At 45.5% G+C, this 21,128-nt stretch overlaps 1 protein-coding gene across 5 annotated transcripts in view; it reads left to right on the plus strand.

The window, feature by feature from the left end:
- Nucleotides 1-21,128, plus strand: part of FYN (FYN proto-oncogene, Src family tyrosine kinase) — a 149,595-nt gene that overhangs the window by 60,650 nt on the left and 67,817 nt on the right. For all 5 annotated transcript variants that reach the window (XM_042796063.1, XM_042796062.1, XM_042796061.1 and 2 more), the window contains exon 2: nucleotides 10,849-10,919. The gene's annotated coding sequence lies outside the window, so the exon portion shown is untranslated. The remainder of the gene's footprint in view (nucleotides 1-10,848; nucleotides 10,920-21,128) is intronic.

The following is a 21,128-nucleotide window of genomic DNA, read 5'->3' on the forward strand; positions in this document are numbered from 1 at the left end:
GATCTTCTGCTGATACCAACAGAAGGTCTCTGAGTATCAAGAAACCAGAATATCCTCATTAAGGATCTGCTTGGAGGATGTGAGAGTAATAGATTGCTCTTTGAGCGGAGGCTGACTTTGTGCAGCAATAAAACATGAATATTAAACAGGAAGCCAATGACACTTCTGAAGCGTGCCTGAGGCAGTAATCCAGATGCTGTTCGGGGATGTAGTATAGCCCTTCAGCCTTATGTCTATGATACTCTTTTTTTTTTTTTTTTTTTTTTTTTAATATATTGCATCTGCATAGCTGGGCGCAGGGAAGGGAGTGGGCACAACAAGAGAAAAACCAGATTTTCTAGCCCAGTTTCCTGAGGAAGCGGGGGTTAGGCTGTTAGCTCGGCGGGTCTGCGCCCCAGCCCTCCTCCTGGGGACCGGGCGGGCTGCCTCCAGCCGGGGAGGGGGCGTGGGGGGCAGCACCTGGCCTCCCACTCCCTGCCGTGGGGCGGCGGGCTGGATGTGGGGCGGCGGGCTGGATGTGGGGCGGCGGGCTGGATGTGGGGCGGCCCGGCCAGGGGGCCAGCAGCACCCCAGAGCGCCCGGCTGGCCCCCCGAGTGCGGCCGGGTCCGGGCCCCCCGGGGCTGCGGGGGAGCTGGGAGCACCGGGAGGGAGGGACTCGCCTCCTAAATTTAACATCCCAAGCCCAAACGAGCGGGAAATCCAGCTTCGTCAGTTCCACTGCTCAGGCATTTGCTTAATCTTGAGGGGGAAAAAAAAAAACAAACTAAAGACAAACAAAAAAAAAAAAAAAGACAAAAAAAGGAAAAAAAAACAACCAAACAAAAAAAAGGCAAAAAAAAAAGACCAAAAAAAAACAAAAAAAGACCAAAAAAAAAGACAAAAAAAGAAAAAAAAAAAAGATAAAAAAGGGCAAAAATGGCAAAAAAAAAGCAAAAAAAAAAAAGACAAAAAAGACGAAAAAAAACAAAGAAAAAAAGACCAAAAAAGGCAAAAAAGGAAAAAACAGACAAAAAAAGACAAAAAAAGGAAAAAAAAGACAAAAAAAGACAAAAAAAGAAAAAAGCAAACAAAAAAAAGACAAAAAGCAAAAAAAGGAAAAAAAAGACAAAAAAAGGAAAAAAAAAAACAGAAAAAAGAAAAAAAGAAAAAGGGAAAAAAAAGGAAAAAAAGCAAAAAAAAAGGAAAAAAAAAAAGACAAAAAACCAGAAAAAACAAACAAAAAAAGACAAAAAAAGGGAAAAAAAAAAAAAAGCCAAAAAAGCGGGGTGGGTGATACATTGAATAGCAACGACATTTTAAATCCATCGAATATTTCAGCAAACTAAGTGCTTTGGTGTGGCTTTTGTATTGCAAGGGGGTTCCTGTTAGCGCAGCGGCCGGGGGCTCGCGTGACCGTTGTGTTTGTTGTGGTTCACACCGGGACCCCGCGGCCCGGGGGGACCCGCTGTGTGTAAGGGCAGCGGGAGGGGGTAAAGACTTGATCCCGCGCTCGAGGCTGAAGCAGTATGTCGCTGCAAAATCTTTTATTTCGTACTTCTGGTGTGTTGCCCTGAGAATTTCATTTCCTGTTTTTCATTATGGGAGAGTCTTTTTTGGAAGCCCCTAGAGAGTAGGGATTTTTTTGGAAAGTAAACTATCAAAATACAGTGACTTTTGGGGGTTGTTCTTTTTTGTTTGTTTTTTTTTTTTTTTTTCCTTTCCTGCCTGTAGAACCCACCAACATGAAATCTCAGCATTAAAATAAGTAAATAAACAATCAATGAAGTAGCATGAGGGACAGTCCTCTTTTTTTTTTTTTTTTTTTTTTTCCACTTTTCTCCACCCTTAGCCCATCGGTGATTTTTCCTAAGCTTTGCAGTGATGCTCCTCAGATTTAAAGCTCTTATTCCCTTCCGCTTTGTGTTGTATGGCAACCAAAGACCTTATTTATTTGCTTTACTTGTCTCACTATAAAAAAAAAAAAAAAAATAAACCAGAGTGTCACATTTTCTGTTCTTCCATTTCCAGTACTCTTTTATTTATTTTGAAACTTCCAGCAAGGGATAAAAACAGCTTAAGAAAACGGCTCTCCAGAGCAATCCTTTAAAGAGCAGCAAACACGCATTGCAGGCTGGTCCGAAGGGCTCTGCTTCCTTTCTGGGGAGGGAGGGAGGGAGGGAGGGAGGATGTTTGCTTCCTAGCTTTGCTCTCACCATCCCATCTGGGATTTGATAAACTCCGCAACTCTGAGACTGCTGCCTCCCCCCGTCCTCCCCCTTCCTGCCTCTCAGAAGATTAAAGTGAACAAGGCAAAAAGGAAACGGTTTATTTTCGGCCTGTTGTAGTTAATAATTCGTTTACAGTGCAGCATTTTCCTCGTTCGTGCCTTAATCACGTTGCTATATTCTTCTCTTACGCTATTTACTTTTTGCTTCGGGGGCTTCCTCTGATACAGAAATAGGTTTACAAACAGCTCACTCTTGCAAAATTTCAGCCTCTCTCCGACGTTTTTATATTTCACATCAGGAAATGCAACCACGTGTAGGTGGCGTGGCTTCTGCAAAGGTGCTCCGTCGTCCCTCCCTCCCCCCCCCGAGCTCGGCACACTGTGCCACGCGTCCGTCTCACTCCCCGACACTTCTGGAGTTACAGTATTTGGGAAAACCAAAAGTACAAAATGCGGAGTGATTAATCCATGAAAGCATTGCCTGTATAAGATATAAATATTTGAGATGCTCAAAATTAGCTAAATCTATGAATTGACTTAACTACAAGAAATTCTTAGTTAGTAAGACACTGTTCCCTTTTCATCCCCAGTTGTCTGAAGAATACAGGGTAAGTGCTGAATTCTTTAAAGATTTAAAGCCTGGAAGTAAACTGGCCATAGCTTGAGAGTGTTTATTCCCATGTGTGTATTTTTTGTGATTTCTTGCACAATGGGAATAGCTGACATTATGGGTACTGTAGTATCGCAACATTAGCATATATATTCTATATGTGTTGTGTAGGTGTGTGTTCATTTTCATTGTACGTCATGGATATAATGTCCTTGATTAAAGCCCTGGACACTGATTAAAACACAAAAATATTTATTGCATAAATAAGATTCTTAACGGGGTGGGGAAAAAATGTTTATAAAAACAATTGTTTACAAAACCAAATTTTTGTATATGAAAACCTCCTGTTACTTCCATTGCACTTCTAAATGGCTTTTACTGCTTCTGCAGAGGGTTTATGAATGTGCTGTCTCGCCAGGTTCCGCTAAGGGTGCTTCAGGGTCAATCCCGTATCTTCAGAAGAAAAGCATTTTCTTCTTTGAGACAGACTGCAAAATCAATTATGAAAACAAAAGCTTCTAAAATCTTGCATTGTGCTTGCCGTGTGCCCGGCGGTGTCCCCCGCAGGGGGCTGGGGAGTGCAGCCTGTTTTTAGGACTGCGGGCTCCATCCATTTGTTGACTTTTTTTTTTTTTAAAATCGCTTGATGCACCGTACTTCTCTTTTTTTCTGCAAGGAGAGACGGGAACGCTCCTCCTGCCGTTATTGAAGTTGTTTTCCTGCCGTTTGGCAGGTGTGTTGCTGCAGCCCCCTGCTCCTCGCTCAGGAGCAGCGTTCCCGGGCGGAGCGACGCTCGGGACGGAGGGGAGCCTGCCGGCAGCTTCCCCTTCCCATCGCCGGGACCGCGGCGGGTGGCACCGACGGGCCGCCTCTCAGCTCACGGGGGGACACAGCCCGCATCCCCCCCGGGCGGGGGGACCCGCTGGGCACGATGGCAAAGGGCAGGAGCTGGGCCCCTCGCAGCGAGCGCTGCGTCCCGCTCGCTCGGCGCAGCCGCCAGCCGTCCCGCCGAGGGGCTGGGCGGGCGCTGGGCATCCCCTGGATCCCGGCACCCGCCCCTGCTGCCCCCCTGTACAGCCACCCCCCGCTCGCGTCCCCCCGCCCGGCCTGCACTGGCACGCGCCCTGCAGGAGTGCTTGGTTACACACTGCCTTGGCGCTTTCGGATCCCAGCTCACTCCTTGGTGCTTTCGGATCCCAGCTCCTTCCTTGATTCTTTCAGATCCCAGCTCTTTGATGCTTTCGGATCCCAGCTCCTTCCTTGACACTTTCAGATCCCAGCTCACTCCTTGGTGCTTTCAGATCCCAGCTCCTTGATTCTTTCAGATCCCAGCTCACTCCTTGGCGCTTTCGGATCCCAGCTCACTCCTTGGTGCTTTCGGATCCCAGCTCACTCCTTGGTGCTTTCAGATCCCAGCTCCTTGATTCTTTCAGATCCCAGCTCCTTCCTTGGTGCTTTCAGATCCCAGCTCACTCCTTGGTGCTTTCGGATCCCAGCTCCTTGATGCTTTCAGATCCCAGCTCCTTGGTGCTTTCAGATCCCAGCTCCTTGGTGCTTTCAGATCCCAGCTCCTTGATGCTTTCAGATCCCAGCTCCTTCCTTGATTCTTTCAGATCCCAGCTCCTTGATGCTTTCAGATCCCAGATCCTTGATGCTTTCAGATCCCAGCTCCTTGATGCTTTCAGATCCCAGCTCCTTGATTCTTTCAGATCCCAGCTCCTTCCTTGATGCTTTCAGATCCCAGCTCCTTGATTCTTTCAGATCCCAGCTCCTTCCTTGATGCTTTCAGATCCCAGCTCCTTCTTTGATTCTTTCAGATCCCAGCTCCTTGGTGCTTTCAGATCCCAGCTCCTTGATGCTTTCAGCTCTTACCTGTCTTACAAAGCGAATGTAACAGAGAGTTAGTTTAGTTATCCCGCTTGAAAGTTGAGAGAGGAAAAAGGTATTAATGTCACCAGTACCGAGCTGGCAATACCGAGGGGCTTAAACTGCCTGTGGGAGCAAAGCATCCCGGGGGAAGGAGAGCAAGCAGCGTGCTTCGGCAGGGCTGGAAGCCACAGGACATGGGGACCAGCTGAGGGCAGCGTGTCTGCTAAGGATAAGTCAATAGATCCAACGTGTGAGGAGATTAAAGTGGCACAGAAAAGAAGCAGTTCAGCTTGTGATCTTTAACACAGTTTGTGGGGGTTTTTTCTCTTCACGGTTCCACTTCATAAAAGCAGAAAAAGTTCAAGCAAAGCCTCTGTATTTTCCTGCTGTGTTTCTCCCATGTTTCCTGTTTCTTAGGACTTGTTGCCGCTGCAACAGCGACTTTGCATCTGAGTTCCTGCTCCAAACGGAAAGGGCAGGAGTCTGGAAGATGTGGTTTTTAGACAGCTACAAGTTCGATGGAGCAGACAAACATTTTTGTTTTGAAACTACTAATCCCCTTTGGGACTCCTTTAAGAAAGGGACCCAGTTATCCTTATTTGCATCCTGCAACTTCACGAAGCTTTCCAGTAACTGGTATAGAGATCCAGTGACTTTCACGTGAAAAAATGTAGGGTGCCTGTCCCATAGCCACTGTCTTCTAAGTTTTGGCACTGCTGCGTGGGAGGACGAACCACCAGCATGGTAGTGTTTAGCCTTAGTAGAGTTTTCTAATGGTGTTGCTGTTTTTTTTCCTCTGCTGGTGTCCAGGGTTGGGTCTGTCTTGGTTGCAAGAGTTGCGTCCTGTGGGAGCTCCCTCTTTCTGCTGCTCAGCTCTCCCCGGCCCCGTTGATGTCTGGGCTTTTTCCTATCACACACCTGCAATCTAGGCCCCTCACTTGGCAAGGGAGAGTTTCAGGATAAGAGGGAGGCTTCTGCCTAAGAGCTAAACCTATGAGCTTCCCTTAAACTTTAAATATTTTATTGTTGGCAAGCTTTCAGACGTTCGCAGGATAAGGGGCATTATATGTAGTCTGACTGTACAGTATTGTACATAGATGTAAACTAATTGCACAGTAAAAGATTGCTTTATGTTGAGACGTGCAGTTCCTCCATAAACTGGCCATATAAAGTCAGCGTGCAGGATGGTTTTTCTTCTTGTGTTCAACATTGCTTTTAGAATGGTTGGGGTTCTTTTTTAATTTGGGGGGGGGGGGCGCTTAGTAGGATTGGAAATCTTCAGGTGGTGGGAATAGGTGGAAAATGCTGCACCCTTGGCAAAACTGCCCGCGTACGCCTCCCGGCGTTTGTTCAGGTGCCAGTGTCAGCAGCCCCCCGGGCGACAGAGCCCCCAACCTGTCCAGAAAGGGTGACTCAGGACTCCGTTACCGTAGGGCCAGTGTAACCTGCTGCTGAAAAATACTTTCTGGACTAACTCATGGCCCAAAATCTACTAATATGATGTACTGTAAAAGAAGAACAAACTACATTAGAACGTATGATGAAGGAAGGCTGTTGCTCAGCAGACTAACCAACGCTTTCACTACAAAGTGGATCCAGCTCATTTATAGGTTGTGCATCCTGACCCAGATCTGTTCATTTGTAAACAGCTCCCCAACCCAAAAACCTTCTTCCCTATTTTTGTCAAATGAAATAGCAGCCCAGGAACCAGGGACGCCTGCTTCTACTTGAGGTTTATAAAAACAGCAGCAGAAGCGTGTTGCTAACAGAAAACTGACAGATGCTTATCATTACGTAGATTTTTCTTCTGCGTTCAAGTATCATAAACTGAATTGCATCTACTAGCATTTGAAAAGTATTTAAGACCACTTATGTCTTCAGCCAGCCACTTCCTCCAGCTGGGTGAAGCTCACATGAACTACAACAACTGCAACACGTAACAGACCATAATCCTCCGTGTAACTGCTTTTATGCCTTAGACCACGTTTTTATTTGTTTTAAATGGTGAGTAAAATGTCACTGAACAATTTTTGCTTTAATGAAAAATCAGGAGGTTTTTGGGTTCACATCTAGGATTGCTCACGGTGAGCTTAGTCCAAAGATCCTTGAAGTTGGTGAGTGTTAGTGGATTTGGGATTGAAGACTTGAGAAAAGTGATTGTCAGTGATTTCTCTTTTGCCAGTAGTAATAAACTTAATTCTGATCCTAGTATGAACTGACAAAAACATATCTGGAAGCTGTGAGAAAAAACAGGTTATCTCATGAAGCAGGCAATGTCACGAAACCAAACACGCAAATGACATTGTTGTGCTGCTCACCACATTCTCTTTCACAAAATACTTTTTTCTTTGCAAAAATAAAGTAATTTTTACACAGAGCTACATAAAAACACTGCCCATACATGAGCAACGTGGGGGGGGGGGGGGGGGGGGGGGGGGGGGGAAGGAGGGGTAGGGGGTAGGTGTTTTTTGGTAAAAAAATTCCAATTTGTTGAAGCTGGTGCTGCTTACACGAAAGGGCTGTTCCTAGCAGATAATAATCCTGATTATCTCCCAAGAGTGTTTTGGTTTTCTTTAAAGTTTCAAATCAAGTCTCTTTGAGATTCAGAGCAAGTTTTTATGTCTGTTGGTGTGGTAACTATTTCACTGTGTCTTACCATTTAGGAGGAGAAGCTTGGACAGCTTTCGTTTTGACACGGCTTACGTGTTGGCAGTGATGAGTGTGTCGCAGTTGGGGTGACCCTGCTGTGAATGTTTTGTACTGGGGTGGGTAGCAAGGTGCAGCTGCTTATGGGAAGCTGATGCTGCTTAAATCTAATACTATTCAAGTGATCGTACTCTAAAACAGACTCGTTCTGTATTTAATTTTAGATGGCAAGCAGAAGAAGAGTTCAGTGTGCTTTTTTTTCTGAAATGTTTTAATTCTCCACATTTTTTCAGAAAAGGTTTTAATTCTCAACATTTTTCCTTCGTCTGCAACTTCTCTTCCTTCCCCACTCTTCCCCTGGCTGGGGTTACAAATAAACCTACACGTTTAATATATGCCATTCAGTTGGTGCCAGCAGCCTGATGGATGATAGGGTATACCTTTGTATGCTTATAGCCAACTCTTCATAACCAAAGCAAATCAAAATGTTTTATGATAAATGCCTTCTGATAAAAGAACTATTTATGAAGGCAGACTTGTCCGAAGAAGGGCACCTTTCAGTGAATAGTCAGATGGCTACTTCCAGGTTTTCGTTTTTCCTAAGCACAGAAACTTGGGAAGACAAGCTCTTTTCCATCAGTAATTCTGGTCAGACAAACCTTCTGTCACCTCTTTGATTTACTACACTAATTGCAAAAGAAACCAAAATTGGTGTGGTGAAGCCTACATTCATTTATTTTGCACCTCCTATGCTGCATTCTCCGGGGTCAGCAAAGCTTTTCTGAAAAGTGATGGTCAGAATTTGGTGATAAGTACTTCAAGAAAAGGGAATATTCCTACTACATGCTTAGGTAGAATGACAATCACGAAGGCTAAAACCGAGTTCTGTACAGACCCCTGACTGAGTACAAAGAAAGAGTGAATAATCTTTGGTTTTCTCTGCAAGTCATGTCCAGCCCTCGCCCCCAGTTACGCAGCAAAAAATGTTCCCTTCCCCTCTCCTTCCCCGCCTCGCTCTATCCCCAAATGTCTCATCTCCGCTGTGACTAGAGAAACGGGGCACGCTTTGCATCTTCTAAAATCAAGCAAAAAGCATCCCCTGGAAAGGTTTCAAGCTTTCTACCAGCCAGCCCCCAAAGTTCAGAAGGCTGTGCGAGGCTAGAGACGTGGTAAACGGCGCCTCTGCCTCAGACTTAGCTAGGTGCCCCTTTCCCTGGCCCTCTGGCTAGTTTTTGCCACGCGTGCTCTCAGCGGAGGGCCCGGACTACTCTCCTTTTCACGTGTATGAAAGCAGCTGCCTGCAGTCCGGTCTTATAGGGGGGAAGTTTTACTGTGGGTTAAAAGTGTCACTGCGGCCGCGTAGGCGGACCTGCCGCTCCCCACATCTGCCCCTCCAGCCCTTCCTCCCTTTTTTTTCCTAGAGCCAGCACAGGCTTTTTTTTTTTTTTTTTTAATTTTTTATTTTTATTTTTTTAATTTAGTTACTTTGCAAAGTGGGCTAAAGAATTCACCCGGGTCATTTTAACCCGGGTTGTTCCCCCCGCCCGCTGTGCCGGGGGAGGGAGGCGCTGGGGCCGCATCCAGGAGCCCCGCACCAGGGCCGCAGGGGGCTCAGCCCCCTTTGGCAGCGCTGGATGCTGGCCCCGGCCTTTCAGGCATTCACGGGGCCAGCAGCACGGAGTGCAGGGTTTCCCTTATTTGTCACTTCTCTGGGGGAATTGTTAAATCAGTCTCTTGGTGTAGAAGAAAATAATGAGCTGATCCGGAGTCGAGGTGCTATCGGATTGTTTCGGGCCCAGCTCGTCTCTTAAGCTCCTAACTTCTCTGCATGCAGATGTTATCCAATTAGTTCAGAGGCAGAAGTAGAGTTTCTAGACTTGATTTTTTCTTTCCAGGCCAAATGCCTGGAAGCTAGGGAGGGAAATGGATGGCACTGGAATAATAACCACCTTCCCTGAGTTTGAGCAAAGCAGTTAAGAACCATCTTTTTTTTTCAGTGTTTTCACAAATTCTGCCAAGCTGTACAAAAGGTGTTGGGGGAGGAGGGGGTGTGGGTTTGTTTTTTTTTTTTTTTTTTCCTTCTTCCTTGATATTCCCAGGGTTTTTTCTCAACCACTAAACAAAGAAAACAAGCAGAGAACATGACACTTTGGTTTGCAGCTTTGTGATTAAAAATGTCTGTTCCTAAAATCTTTCACAACAACCTCTTCTGATTTGTAATAAATTTTTTTTTTCCTTCTTTTCTCCCCACCCTGAACTCTCCACCCAAAATGAAGTCTCAGCCTTCTGAGATCAGAGGTCTGCTTGCTAACTGGGGTTTAGAGGAGTGTAATCCAGTTGCCGTCTTTTGAAGAAGATTCATTGGGTTATTCCTTAATAGAAATTTTATTTTCTTAGCTACTCTTCCTGTAACAGCGACCAGTAAAAGTAATTTGTCAGTAGAAGCCGTTCCCCCTTGCTTTCCTGTGGGTGCCTACAGCAAAGATCTGCTGCCTGTGCAGCGGAGGCGGGTTTCCGTGAGCAGAAACGCGGGGCTCCGAGTCGTCTTGGGTAGAGCTGTGAAGTGACTCACCCGGCAGGAACTTCACAGATGCCTCTCGTGGAAAATTCAGCCACATATTTGGGGGGGGGGGAATGAGAGTTTAAAGCGGCTCCGGTTCAGTCTGGCTTCACGGAGGTGGACGCTTGGGCACTGAAAGGTGCGTGCTTCTCCATTTGCTGTACAGTTACCACCCGTAAACCTGAGCACCAGCCGAATCTTAGCTCCTCCATCTTCTTGGATTTTACAAACTATAGATGTCTTAACATCGTTGTTAGTCTGTGCTCTGTGAGTTGCTCTTTCAAAGATTTTGCCTCAAGGAAAAATAAGGGGCAGCTGTCATTTGAAATTTACTCAGGATTGGCGAAATGATGGCATTTGTCCCTTCTGCTCTCCATCTTCTTCAGACTTGCCCTAGCGTGCGTCGAACTGGATATTGCGCTGACTTACTACTTCTCCTTCTTTGTTCTTCTACAGAACACAGAGTAATCAATATAGTCTAAAAATGTACTGTGGCACAAACCAGTTTTTTATTTCTTTGTGTAGTTTTCAAGCACGGAGGCTGTTGGGACCCTTACATGCATTATATTTTAAAATCAGTTTGCTAAAGCAAAAGCATGAAGAGATACTGGATTGACCAATTTTTTAGGGCTGGATCTAAAATAATTGGCACACTTGCTGTGTGCTGCTGCGTGCTTCATGTTGTTGACCTCATCTCTCTGAAGTCTGAGTAGCTGTCGTGTCTGTGACAGTGATGTGTCTGAGCGGTCTGAGGGAGTCCTGCAATTATTTTAATATTTTGCATAATACCGGTGGAATTTAATAAGTAGTTGTGGAGGTTCAAATCCAATTACCTCCTTCCTTAGAACATGGTAGAAGTTTGGTGATAAATGCTAGCAGAGTGAGGAAGAAGTCTAATGTAATTTGTGGTGTTCCAGTCACTAATTTTTTCTTACCCTTTCTCCCTTGTTTTCCAGGGCATGCTTTCAAGCCATTTTTGAGGAAATGTGGTGAATGTAAACTTGATCTGTTTGGGGGGGAAATTCTGGTAAGTGATGCTGTCTTGATCAATTTTGGTTTTCAATGAGAATTTCCAAAAGACTGTTTTAGCTTTTTTCAGGGTTTTTTGGTTTTTTTTTTTTTTTTTAGCTGATGGGAAATACAGAGACATCGTTGATTATATGTGTTTTTCTTCCTCTGGTATGGAGAATCACAGTATGAGAAGCACTGACAAAAAACAGCATGCTAGGCCTCAGGGTGAGGAATGTAGTTTCATTTGCTCCAGTGGCATCTGCTTATTGTGTTTCTAGCTGTTGTATTCTGGTGAAGAGTGGCTGAGGCGAAACCTAGAGTAGAGGAAACACAAAGACCTAATTTAAAAAGAAGGGGAACAAAAAAAATATGCTAGTGGTATTAAAAAAAAAAAAAAAAAAAAAAAAATCAGGAGCAAAAAGAACGTCCAAAGTGCAGGGGATGTCCAGTCACTCTGAAATCTTTCCCCCCATCCCCAGCATGTCTGACGGGCACGCTGGCCACGTGGAGGTGGGATGATGTGCCCATGCCTGAGAGATAAGGAGGTGGTTAGTGCTCCTCTGTGCTGTACCAGTTCTCCCGTTCCTCCCTTCCTCCTCCATGCCACAAGCTTTGCTGCTTCTCTGGCTCTCGGGGGTACCAGCTTCCCACCGGCTTCTGGTCCCGCAGGTGCTGCGGCTTGTCGTGCGCGATGTGTCTGTGCTGCCGAGCGGCCCCGCGCTGGGACAGTCAGGCAGAGAGGGACAGGAGGTAATTGGTGACGTGCCCCAGCTGGAGGGAAGGAGTTCTGAGAAACTTCCAAACTGCGAAAAAAAAAAAAAAGCAGCAGATCTGCAGCAGTTTGTAGGCTCATCTCGCTTTTCCCTCTAGGAGACTGTCAATATATACAGTCCTGGCAGGTGCCAATCACCCTTGGGAAAAAGGTGTTTGCAGGAGATGGGTCCCTCCTTTGCCCCTTGACTGAGCACAGTACAGGGCTGGTATTTTTCCTTCAGCCAGCATGTGCAGATTGCAGATGAAAACTGGCTTATTCTCCACTGGCAGAAGACTTCGGAGTCATATAGCCTGCAGGGTAGAAAACTGAAAATCAAAGACCAGCTCTGTGAGAACACTTGTTCTTTTCTGCCATTTAAAAAACCCCAGATGTTGTTACATCATACAGGAAGATCTGGATTAGCTAGCAGATGTTTAAATGTAGACCGTTTAGCCTTCTGCGGAATGTATAGTCCTAAAGATACGAAAAGATAAGATAACCAAGATCAGAATTTTACAAAAAAAGTTGGCCAAATGCACGAAAAGTCATGTGCAATGGTACCTGGGTAAACCCTACTGTAGCTTATTCTTTTAAGTAATTTTCTCGCTACGGTTTGGCTTTTCTGACAGTTGCCCATGTTGTAAGCTTGCACCTGTATCTGTATACTGGAAAATACAATTATTTAACTAGAATTTAGTTGCAAAGCCAAAGATGAGCCACAGACCAGTACCATGAGCTCATTAGCCCATGAGATTTTGTGCTGACTTCTGTTACTGCAAAAGAGGATAGGACCTGTATCTAGTTTTCTTTTTTGGTGGTAGTAACGATACTTTGATCCTAAAAGCTGTCCAGTGTCCTTACAGATTGGCTGGTCTTTGTGTGGGGTGTGACAAAGCTGTGGTGCTCACAGGTCAAGGAGTAGGGTCAGAATTCAGAAAGAGCGATGCGGTGTAACACCAAGGAAAAAAAAAAGTTTATCGGCAGACTTAGTAGTCAGATTGTTGTGTTTTAATTTCCCTTCGAGGATGCATCAGCTCGTCTCCGTGGCTGGTCTTAATAAAAGAACATAGTTCAAGAGTGGCAAGAGGAAGGAGACCGAAGAAGCATGTTTCTTAGAATCACAGAATGATTTTCGTTGGAAGAAACTGCCAGATGTCGTATTGTCCGAACCCCCACTTGAAACGGGTCCTGTTAGGCCACGTTGCTCAGGGCCTTGATTTTCAAAGTTCACCGGATGGAAACTCCACAGCCTCTCTGGGCACCTCAGAGTGACAAAGTGCTTCCTTGCTATTTCTCGTTGATGTTCCTCACAGTCGGTCAGTGTGGACTTTGCATCTGCTCTGCCTGTAAGAGGGGAGTCTTGGAGAAGACCCCCCCCAAATGTGGTGTCACACAGGCGCAGTGAACCTGCCGGGGGGGGGAATCCCACACTCTGGGTCATGGCGGTTCTACCCGGGTGATGTTTCTCGACCTTTCTCTGGTTCGTGTTGGGATTTGCAGGGCGTGGATGCAGGACTTGGCTGAATCTCAAAACCTGGGAGAAGGCTAGCTGACAGGGTGGTGTTCCTGAAAACTACCTGTCTTCCTGACTTGCTTAGAGATATATAAACCAATGCAAAGAGGCGCTTCTCACCGCTGGATTGTAAGCAACCTGGAAGTCCTTCAAGCCAGTCTGGAGCTGGGTTTCTACCACTCCACGCTGCACGATTTTGCCCTAGAATTTAATACTGTTTTCCTGCAGACATTGTAATATGTAAACAAACTGCAAATTTTGTTTGTTTTCACAGCTGTTCCTTCCCCTCTTCCCACTTCAGACTGTTTGCAAATCCTTATTTTGAGGTAGAATAATTGGGAATCTTGAGCTTCTCATCTGTAAAGATCTCTGAAATATCTCTGACCGCACTGTAGGCTTGCCTATAGCATTCCGAATTCTCATGGAGTTTAAAAATTTTTAAAAAATAGCAAAAAAATGAAACAATTTTTCTCAATTTCTGTCCCTAGCCCACTGAATCCAAGAAGGGCTGGACATCAAGAGAACATTTTGAATCTATCTTGACGTAGCAGCAGAGCTCAGAGGCTCAGCAGTTATTTATTCGTCTTGTATCAAAGTCCTAGAAAAGGTCACGCAGCCTCCAGATCAAAAATTCATAGTGGTTTTGGGAGCTGATTAGAGAAGTACACCTGAATGCGGGGGGGAAACCTTGGCTGAATTTAAAACTCCCTCAGCTGAGCTGATGATATCTTTCTGAGCTGTGTCAGAAAAAAACCTCTTTGGATGAGATTTCTGTCAAGCAGTCGTGTGGGTGCCGGAGCAGGTATTTGCGTGGCACCACAGGCTTGGTGCACTGGCCGTCCCGCCACGTCAAATACTTGCACGACCGCGGGGAGCCCCACGAAGCAAGGCTGGCGTAGGACGGAAAGCCTCGGGGGCACCTGCGATTTATTTTTTTCCCTAGTCAGACTGCTCTTCGCCCATCCAGACACTCCCCGAAACTCTCGCCTTTCCTAAGGTTTTTGTATTTCTAAACATGACTTACGCTGTACAGTACGGTGTTCTGTCCCTTTCCATCTGGCCTTGGCTACAGCCATCACGACCAGAGGAGGATCGAGGTGTGAAATTATTTTAATAGAGTGTCTGCTGCACCGTAAACCTGACCTGCACCTTCCCACGCCGGGTGTGCCCATCCTTTTCCTATAGATTTATTCTTCCCGGGAAAGCCGTGAATGCTTCAAACACCGGCCTCGCAGCCGGACATACACCTCACGGCATGGAAGCCCGTTGCTCTTTTCACTCTGGATTCAGGCAGGGGAACCTTCCCAAGCTCAGGGCTCTCTGGCGTTTCAGCTGGAATCTGAGATGCTGCGCTTCTATCTGCACACTTCTCTGTAGGTTAGAAGCAACTGCACGTCTTAAGCAATGGTTTCAGCTATTTCTAGTTCCTCAGATATATTGTGGAAAAGTTGGATTTCAGCTGCTAAGACACTCATCCGGTGTTCGGTTTTGGTTATTTTTTCCCATTAAGGACAGTCAGATTTTTCTTTTCCCTTTATTAAAAAAAAAAAAAAAAAAAAAAAAAAAAGAAAGAATGTTAGCAGGTAGTACCTGCTTTGATTTTAAGAAATGATATAAAACCACTTTTTCAGTATCTTTATGCATATTAAATTTGTTTGCCTTTAGAAAGATTGTAATGCTCTGTGCGTTCCTGGGTGTCCAGTTTATATGACACAATTATTTACATCCGCGATGTTTACTAAACATGCTGTTGAATTTCTCTCTGCGATCCTTCACACTGGTTAGATTTCTGACATAAAGTGTTGTAGAGCAATTACGTATTATCTGCAAAGAGCTTGGAATATACGCTCTCACTGCAAAAATAACCTGCTGTAACTTTTATTACCTGTGCTCTGCTGTGCCCACAGGAGGCTTTGCCAGAATCATTAGCTGGTCTCTGTAATTAGGGCTGACCTGGTGCATTTTGGTCCTATTTCTAGTAGGTTTTAGTTTCCAGAGTCATCAGTTTGGACACTGATGTGTCTCATAATGTGCTTCTCTTGTGTATCTTCATTATCTCTTCCTATGGACTGAAGGTTATAATGCGTCCTTAGGAAGGAAAGCGTGTGGGAAAGGTTGAGCGTTGTAAAGTATCTTGGTCTTTACCAAGATTTGCTATGCTATGCTTGTAATTCCTCCAATTTTAGCCTGTTAATTTTCTTCCAGTCCAGTCTGTGCAAAAGATGTGCGTATTGGTGCCGCCGCGTCTGGTGAATGTTAAATCTGATCCATAGGATTTCTAAGAACTGCGTCTTGTCCCCTGCCCAGAACTGCACGTCTCCCCGTCCTGACCAGGTTGGACTTGGTCTGCTCCCTTAAGAGATGTGAAGCATTGCTATATTTGTTTTCAATTTATTAAATCAGATAACCCTACGTAGGGAGGTTACATTCCACTCTCCCGCAGAAGAGACCTTTGTGCTCCTGTCATTTTCCCAAGTGTTTTCCTACCTCTCACTGGTAATCCATTTAGTATAGCTTTTCTTTTTTCTTTTTTCTTTTTTTTTTTTTTCTCATGAGATTGAGGTGATCCAATTGTTCGAATTTCTCAGCAAAAGAGAGCTGGTCTGTGGGCCATCCACTGGGATGTTCCTCTTGCTGGAGCCGCTGGAGAAGAAATAGGGGAGGAGAGCTGACAGCCGGTGCCGCAGGGCACCGCACGAGCTGTACCTCCCAGCTGTCCTAGCTGGCTCGGTGGCAGAGATGTTTGCAAGTGGATTGTGCTACTACAGCGGCTTGAAGGTACACGGTAGGATTTTGCAAGTGGTAAACTGGTTGTTTTTTTAACTCTAGATAACAAGCCCTCCGTGTGCTCTGTTGAAAGAAAAGCATTACATTTGAAAATTCAGCTGTTGCTTTAGGAAGTCTTGCATCAACTTTGCTCTTTTCTGTATGAGCATCAGAGTATTTTTGTCACTGTGCAGTTGATATAAAAACTCCCGTTCCATCACACTGGCATGTTCTCGTACCTTCTGTTCCTCTTCCCCTTCTGCCCCTGTAGAGAACTGAATAAAAATATGTATGTGAAAGACTGCAGGGGCCACTACCATCCAACCTGTTGTGAGTTCAGATTTAGATACAGAACAGCCTTGCACCTGATTTCATGTCCAGCTCTGATCATTCAAGTATAAGTGCAGTTTGGAGCAGGCAGGTGGCACCCAGCTGGTAGCAGGATCCTGGGGTGTTGTGGTTGGGATCCCCAGGGAATTTAGCTGCTAGGAAGCATCACCTCCTTCGTGACCTCATGCAAATGGAGATTTATTTTTTCAGAGGTTAGTAATTTAGTCATGTTTGGGACTTGTCTGCAGAGATCACAATACAAAGATTTTGCCTCGACACCTTGCAAGTTTATGGTCCAAATCACAAAACCTCTCGAGCTGTTCAAGGGGTGATCAAAAACTTCTAACATGAACAAATCGCTTCAGTTTCCCATGCCTCGTTTCAGAATTAGCTTGAAAAATTTTGGCTGAAGTCATGCCAAAAATCCAAATCGGCAACAAAGCAAAGCAAAAAAAAAAAAAAAAAAAAAAAAGTCCCAGCAAACATCCAGCACAGAGAATATTGCCAAACTTGGGACTGTTTGTGCCAACTTTATAATCAGGCAGCAACAGGGGCTTAGCAAGGAATGCTCCGAGGCTGCAGGTGATGATCCCCGGGGCGCAGGCAGGGAGCGGTGCCGCAGGGAGAGGCAGGGCTCTTACCTGGTGCCTGGTTTGCAGGACGCGCGGTGCCAAAGACACAGGTCACACCCGGGATCAGAAAGATCAGAGACCGTGATCTCTGGGCATTGGAAAAGGCCGTTCCTGTAGCTAAGGCTCTTGCTGAGTGAATGCAGGTTGTAGTGATAAATACACCGGTGGGCAGTGTTGCAGGTGTGTGGATGATGGCTGTAGATCTCCTGACCGGAGCGTGCTGTGTGTGCAGGCACAGCACTGCTTGACTTCTAGAGTTTCTTTTAGGAAATACAGGGGGAGGGAGGCAGTTAGCGTGGCTCTCTCAGCATTAATTCTGCCTCATCGATACTTCATGGATCTACTGGATTTCGGAGCTACAGTCATTTGGGAGATTATTTTGTCAGCCAAGCACAGCAGAGGCTGCCGAAGCTGAACGGAGGGCAGGATGCCTCTGTGTGTGTGTGATACAGGGTGCTGCGGCATCAAGGAGGTTTCACTGTTGTGGGATTTGTTTAGGAGATTTCTCTGTGCCTTTTGCGCAGCTATGTTGGGCACCTAAATACTTTGCATATAAGCAAGTTACCTCTTCAACTAGAGTTTGGTGCGGATCTCTAGGCACAAGTGTCTGTTTCCACCTCCTAGCATAAGCACACTGCTCTAGCTCTTCATCTCTCATTGCGTCTCCCTCTCGCTTAAACGCTCCTCTGGCACGAGCATAAATGAAACTGCATATAAAGGAGCACGGAGAGGAGAGATCTCATTGCAGATTACCAAAGCTGAATATTTTTGGACATTGAGTTATTTATATGAATTGGTTTGCTAAGCTCAAAGATAAAAGCAAGCCTGGGATGTAATCCAGAAGAACTGGGAGCGGAAACTGCTGTGAGGACCACGCGTTAGTGCGTGTTTTGAGGGTGCCTGCAGTGCTGTAGCACAGTACCCGTTCCAAAATACAAATGAAGTATTTTGGGGTCTCGAAGGCCGGTGCTCAGCGGTGGGGGAGACGCCTGCTTGGCGCGTCGCTCGCCGGCAGCTGAAGCGGAAGGCTCTGTCGGGGGGCTCTGCACCATCCTGCAGCAGCCCCGCCAGCGGTGGTGAGCGGCATTCGTGGGCTCCCAGGGGTCCCGCAAGGCCCTCGGCTCTTCGCAGTGCACCCTACCAGGGAAATCACTCATGGCCACTTGTAGAAAATATCCCGTGACCTTAAAATCATGAGAAGTCTGTGTTCGTGCTGAAGGTATCACCCTGAAAACCTCAGAGGAAACAGAGGTTTATACAGCCTTCTAATAAATAGTGTTTTGTCCTTGTGACCTTTATACCTGTTCTCGTCCCACCTATAGGAATATATCTAATATAGCAGGTCATATTGCTCCTATTGTTTTTAGGAAAGAGAAAATAATAAAAGTTTCATCTGTGTAAATGTCATTCCTGCCCAGCCCATTTAGCATTACAAGACAGGGAGAAGTCTGCTTTGAAATTTTCCCTCTGGCAAAAGCTTGAAAAGCCTTGAAGATTTTGTGCCTCCTTGATCGTGTCATGCAACAGCAGTAGTGAGAAATATAAAATTTACTGGCTCAGTCTGCTAGGGTTGTGAGTGCTGTGCTGAGTCCCGAGAATTCTGCCTTTCTAGTCTTGCAAGGTGCAATCTCATCCTCTGACAACTTTTCAGACCCTACTGACATAAGTTTTGCTTTTCCTCTAATCAAACTGCATTTCTTACCTTGTATTTTATTTTGTGCAAAAATCATGATAACTCAAGCAAGCGTCTTTACAGGCGGAAGGATAAAGATAGAAATAACACGAGACTTTTTAGATTCTTTGTAAAATTATTAGTTAAAAATATGTGTGGATTTTAGATGTGGTCTGAGTTGTTAACCACTTTGGCCCCTGGTTAACAAAGCTTCCCATCCACGCAGTTAAGATGCTAGTTAGAAAGAAGACTCTCTGGAAGGAAACTTCAGCTGCACGCTTTGGAAACGGGATTTCAGGTCATTTTTTGTTCTCTATTGCTGGCTATCAAAAGTTAAAAGTTTGCCTTTCTTTCAGTGGGAACTTACACCAAATTATAGTACAGTACGCTTAAAGCTAGCGGTTGCCCGGGTGCACCAGCCCCATTGCTGTGGTGGGTGCCGAGCCTGGCCAGCTGTAACGGGACCGACTCGTCGGTTAGGAAAGTCCTCAGTTTGCTATGGCATTTGTTGGTTGTGCATGACATTTAGGAGTTTCTGTCCGTTTTTACCCCCTCTGCTAACTCTGTAATGGTAGGGCATTAGTCTTCTCCCTGCATGCTGTTTACTATCCAACGTAATCCCCTTCTCCCTCCCCATTTCTTTCTATTTACATCCTTTGATGAGAAATATTTAGGCCACTAAACGTCTTTATTCTTGTAAGGCAGAGGCTGATGGACGATCCATTCCATGAAATTCTGCCCTATTTATAGAGCAGGATATCTCCAAATACCTCTGTAGACATACAGAAAACACAGAGACTGACGGCTGATAGGTGCTGTAGACTTCCCATTGTTTCCCACCCTGGTGACTATGCCAAATGTGTCAAAACACAGAGAAAGAAATTTGTTTATCAGCAAAGCGGTGTGTTTTTTTGGCTGGGAAGACTATGCAACACCCCCAGTCCTGTTTTTAAGATACCCTTTATGACCGTTTCGATATCTGCTGAATGCCTTTGCAGAAGCCCAAGATTGTTCCATTTGATTTTTTTAAAATGTTTTGCTCTTGAGTTTTGCCCTCTGACTGTAATTACACAGGGAGGCCTAGTCTGAGTCTAACCACCAGCTTTCCCATATGTCATTAGATGTTGTTGGAGGATTAGCATACACGGTTGTAAATAACAGTATATATCTTCGTTTTCTTTTTTGGATTAGACTCTGTATAGGACAAGTGTTTCAGATGAGAGAGCAAGTGCACTATTCAGAGCAGACCAAGCAGAAGGAAAGCTTGTGTCGCACTAAGGAGCTGCTCGCAAAAGCCTTTTGCTCGCCCCAAGGAAGTAAGACTATGCTGAAGACACAAGCTTCATTGCTAGTGTAAAACCGAATTCTTGCATGCTGATACTAAAGTATTCACCATTTCTGTGTTAGCGCGGCATGTGCCTGCCACGTGGGTGCCACCCCCTGCATGCGGTGTAGATGCTATCCAGAAACTGTTATTTGCAGAAACTTGTCTGGTCATGCGTGGGGAATATGCCGTGGACCATTGTCAACAGCAGTGACCCTCGCACGTGACTGCGGCCCCTGTCCTGCTCTGAGCAGTTTCAGGTGGCTCGTGCTCAGTAGAGGACGGAGCTCCCTTCGTCCAACTGCCCCTGCAGCGGCATGCCAAAGGGCCGTGCGTCGCACAGCGCCTGGAGAGCAGCCCCACCTTGAAGCCGTTTCAGAAGGTGGGCGCTGGGCAGAGCTCTGAGAAGGGAGCTCTGTTTCCAGGCAGAGAGACCAAAGCACCGGAGCTGCTGGCTGTGCACAGCCGGGGGGTCACCGGCACGAGCTGGCACTCAGATCGCTTGTGTTACTTTGCTTTTCCCATCCAGTTTAGGCCCCCGAGCTTGCATCTGCTTTTACCCGTGCTTTTATGCACGTGTGATTTGGGTGAGTGTATGTGAGACCTGAGTTTTAAATTTTGTGGGAAACACAGGACTGTTACCATGGTGTTTCAAGACTGCTTTTACAGCACCTTTAAGTTCCCAGAAATCAAATTAAAAACTGTGTGTTTCCTTTGAGGCATATATCCGAGACATCATTGGAAGTCACGTGTATTGCAGAAGACTTCTAATTGATGTATTAAATATTGCTGTTGCTTAACATCAAAAGTTTCTATTGCTGTAGTAACTATTTCCCTAGTTGTACTTCTGGTTAAAGAAATAAAAAATTCCTAAGCTGTGACTTTTAACCACCTCTTCTTCTCTAAGAAAACTCTTCCTCGGCATTATGAGAGACCGGTACCATTCCAGGCCACCACCCTGCTTCAGCAGGAGCTGTAAGAGTGCTGCTGGGTAGAGAATTTTTGTGTCAAATTATTGCTGCTGCTTTGCTTCTACTGTATCCAGCAATTCTCAGGGTATTTTTTTTCCCAGGGTGTTTCTTCTTCTTTTGAAGTTACCCATAAATATATTCTTGCTATCTTCTTTTCTTTTGTATCTCTTATGTCTGAGATAAATTCCAGGAGCTTTATGGTGTAGCTTTAGGCTCCTCTGGGTTGGAGTTCTGGTCACCCAGACAAGAGCTTTCCTTATCAT

This window comes from Tyto alba, unplaced genomic scaffold, assembly GCF_018691265.1.
Source record: "Tyto alba isolate M040663 unplaced genomic scaffold, T.alba_DEE_v4.0 Super-Scaffold_22, whole genome shotgun sequence".
NCBI lineage: Eukaryota > Metazoa > Chordata > Aves > Strigiformes > Tytonidae > Tyto > Tyto alba.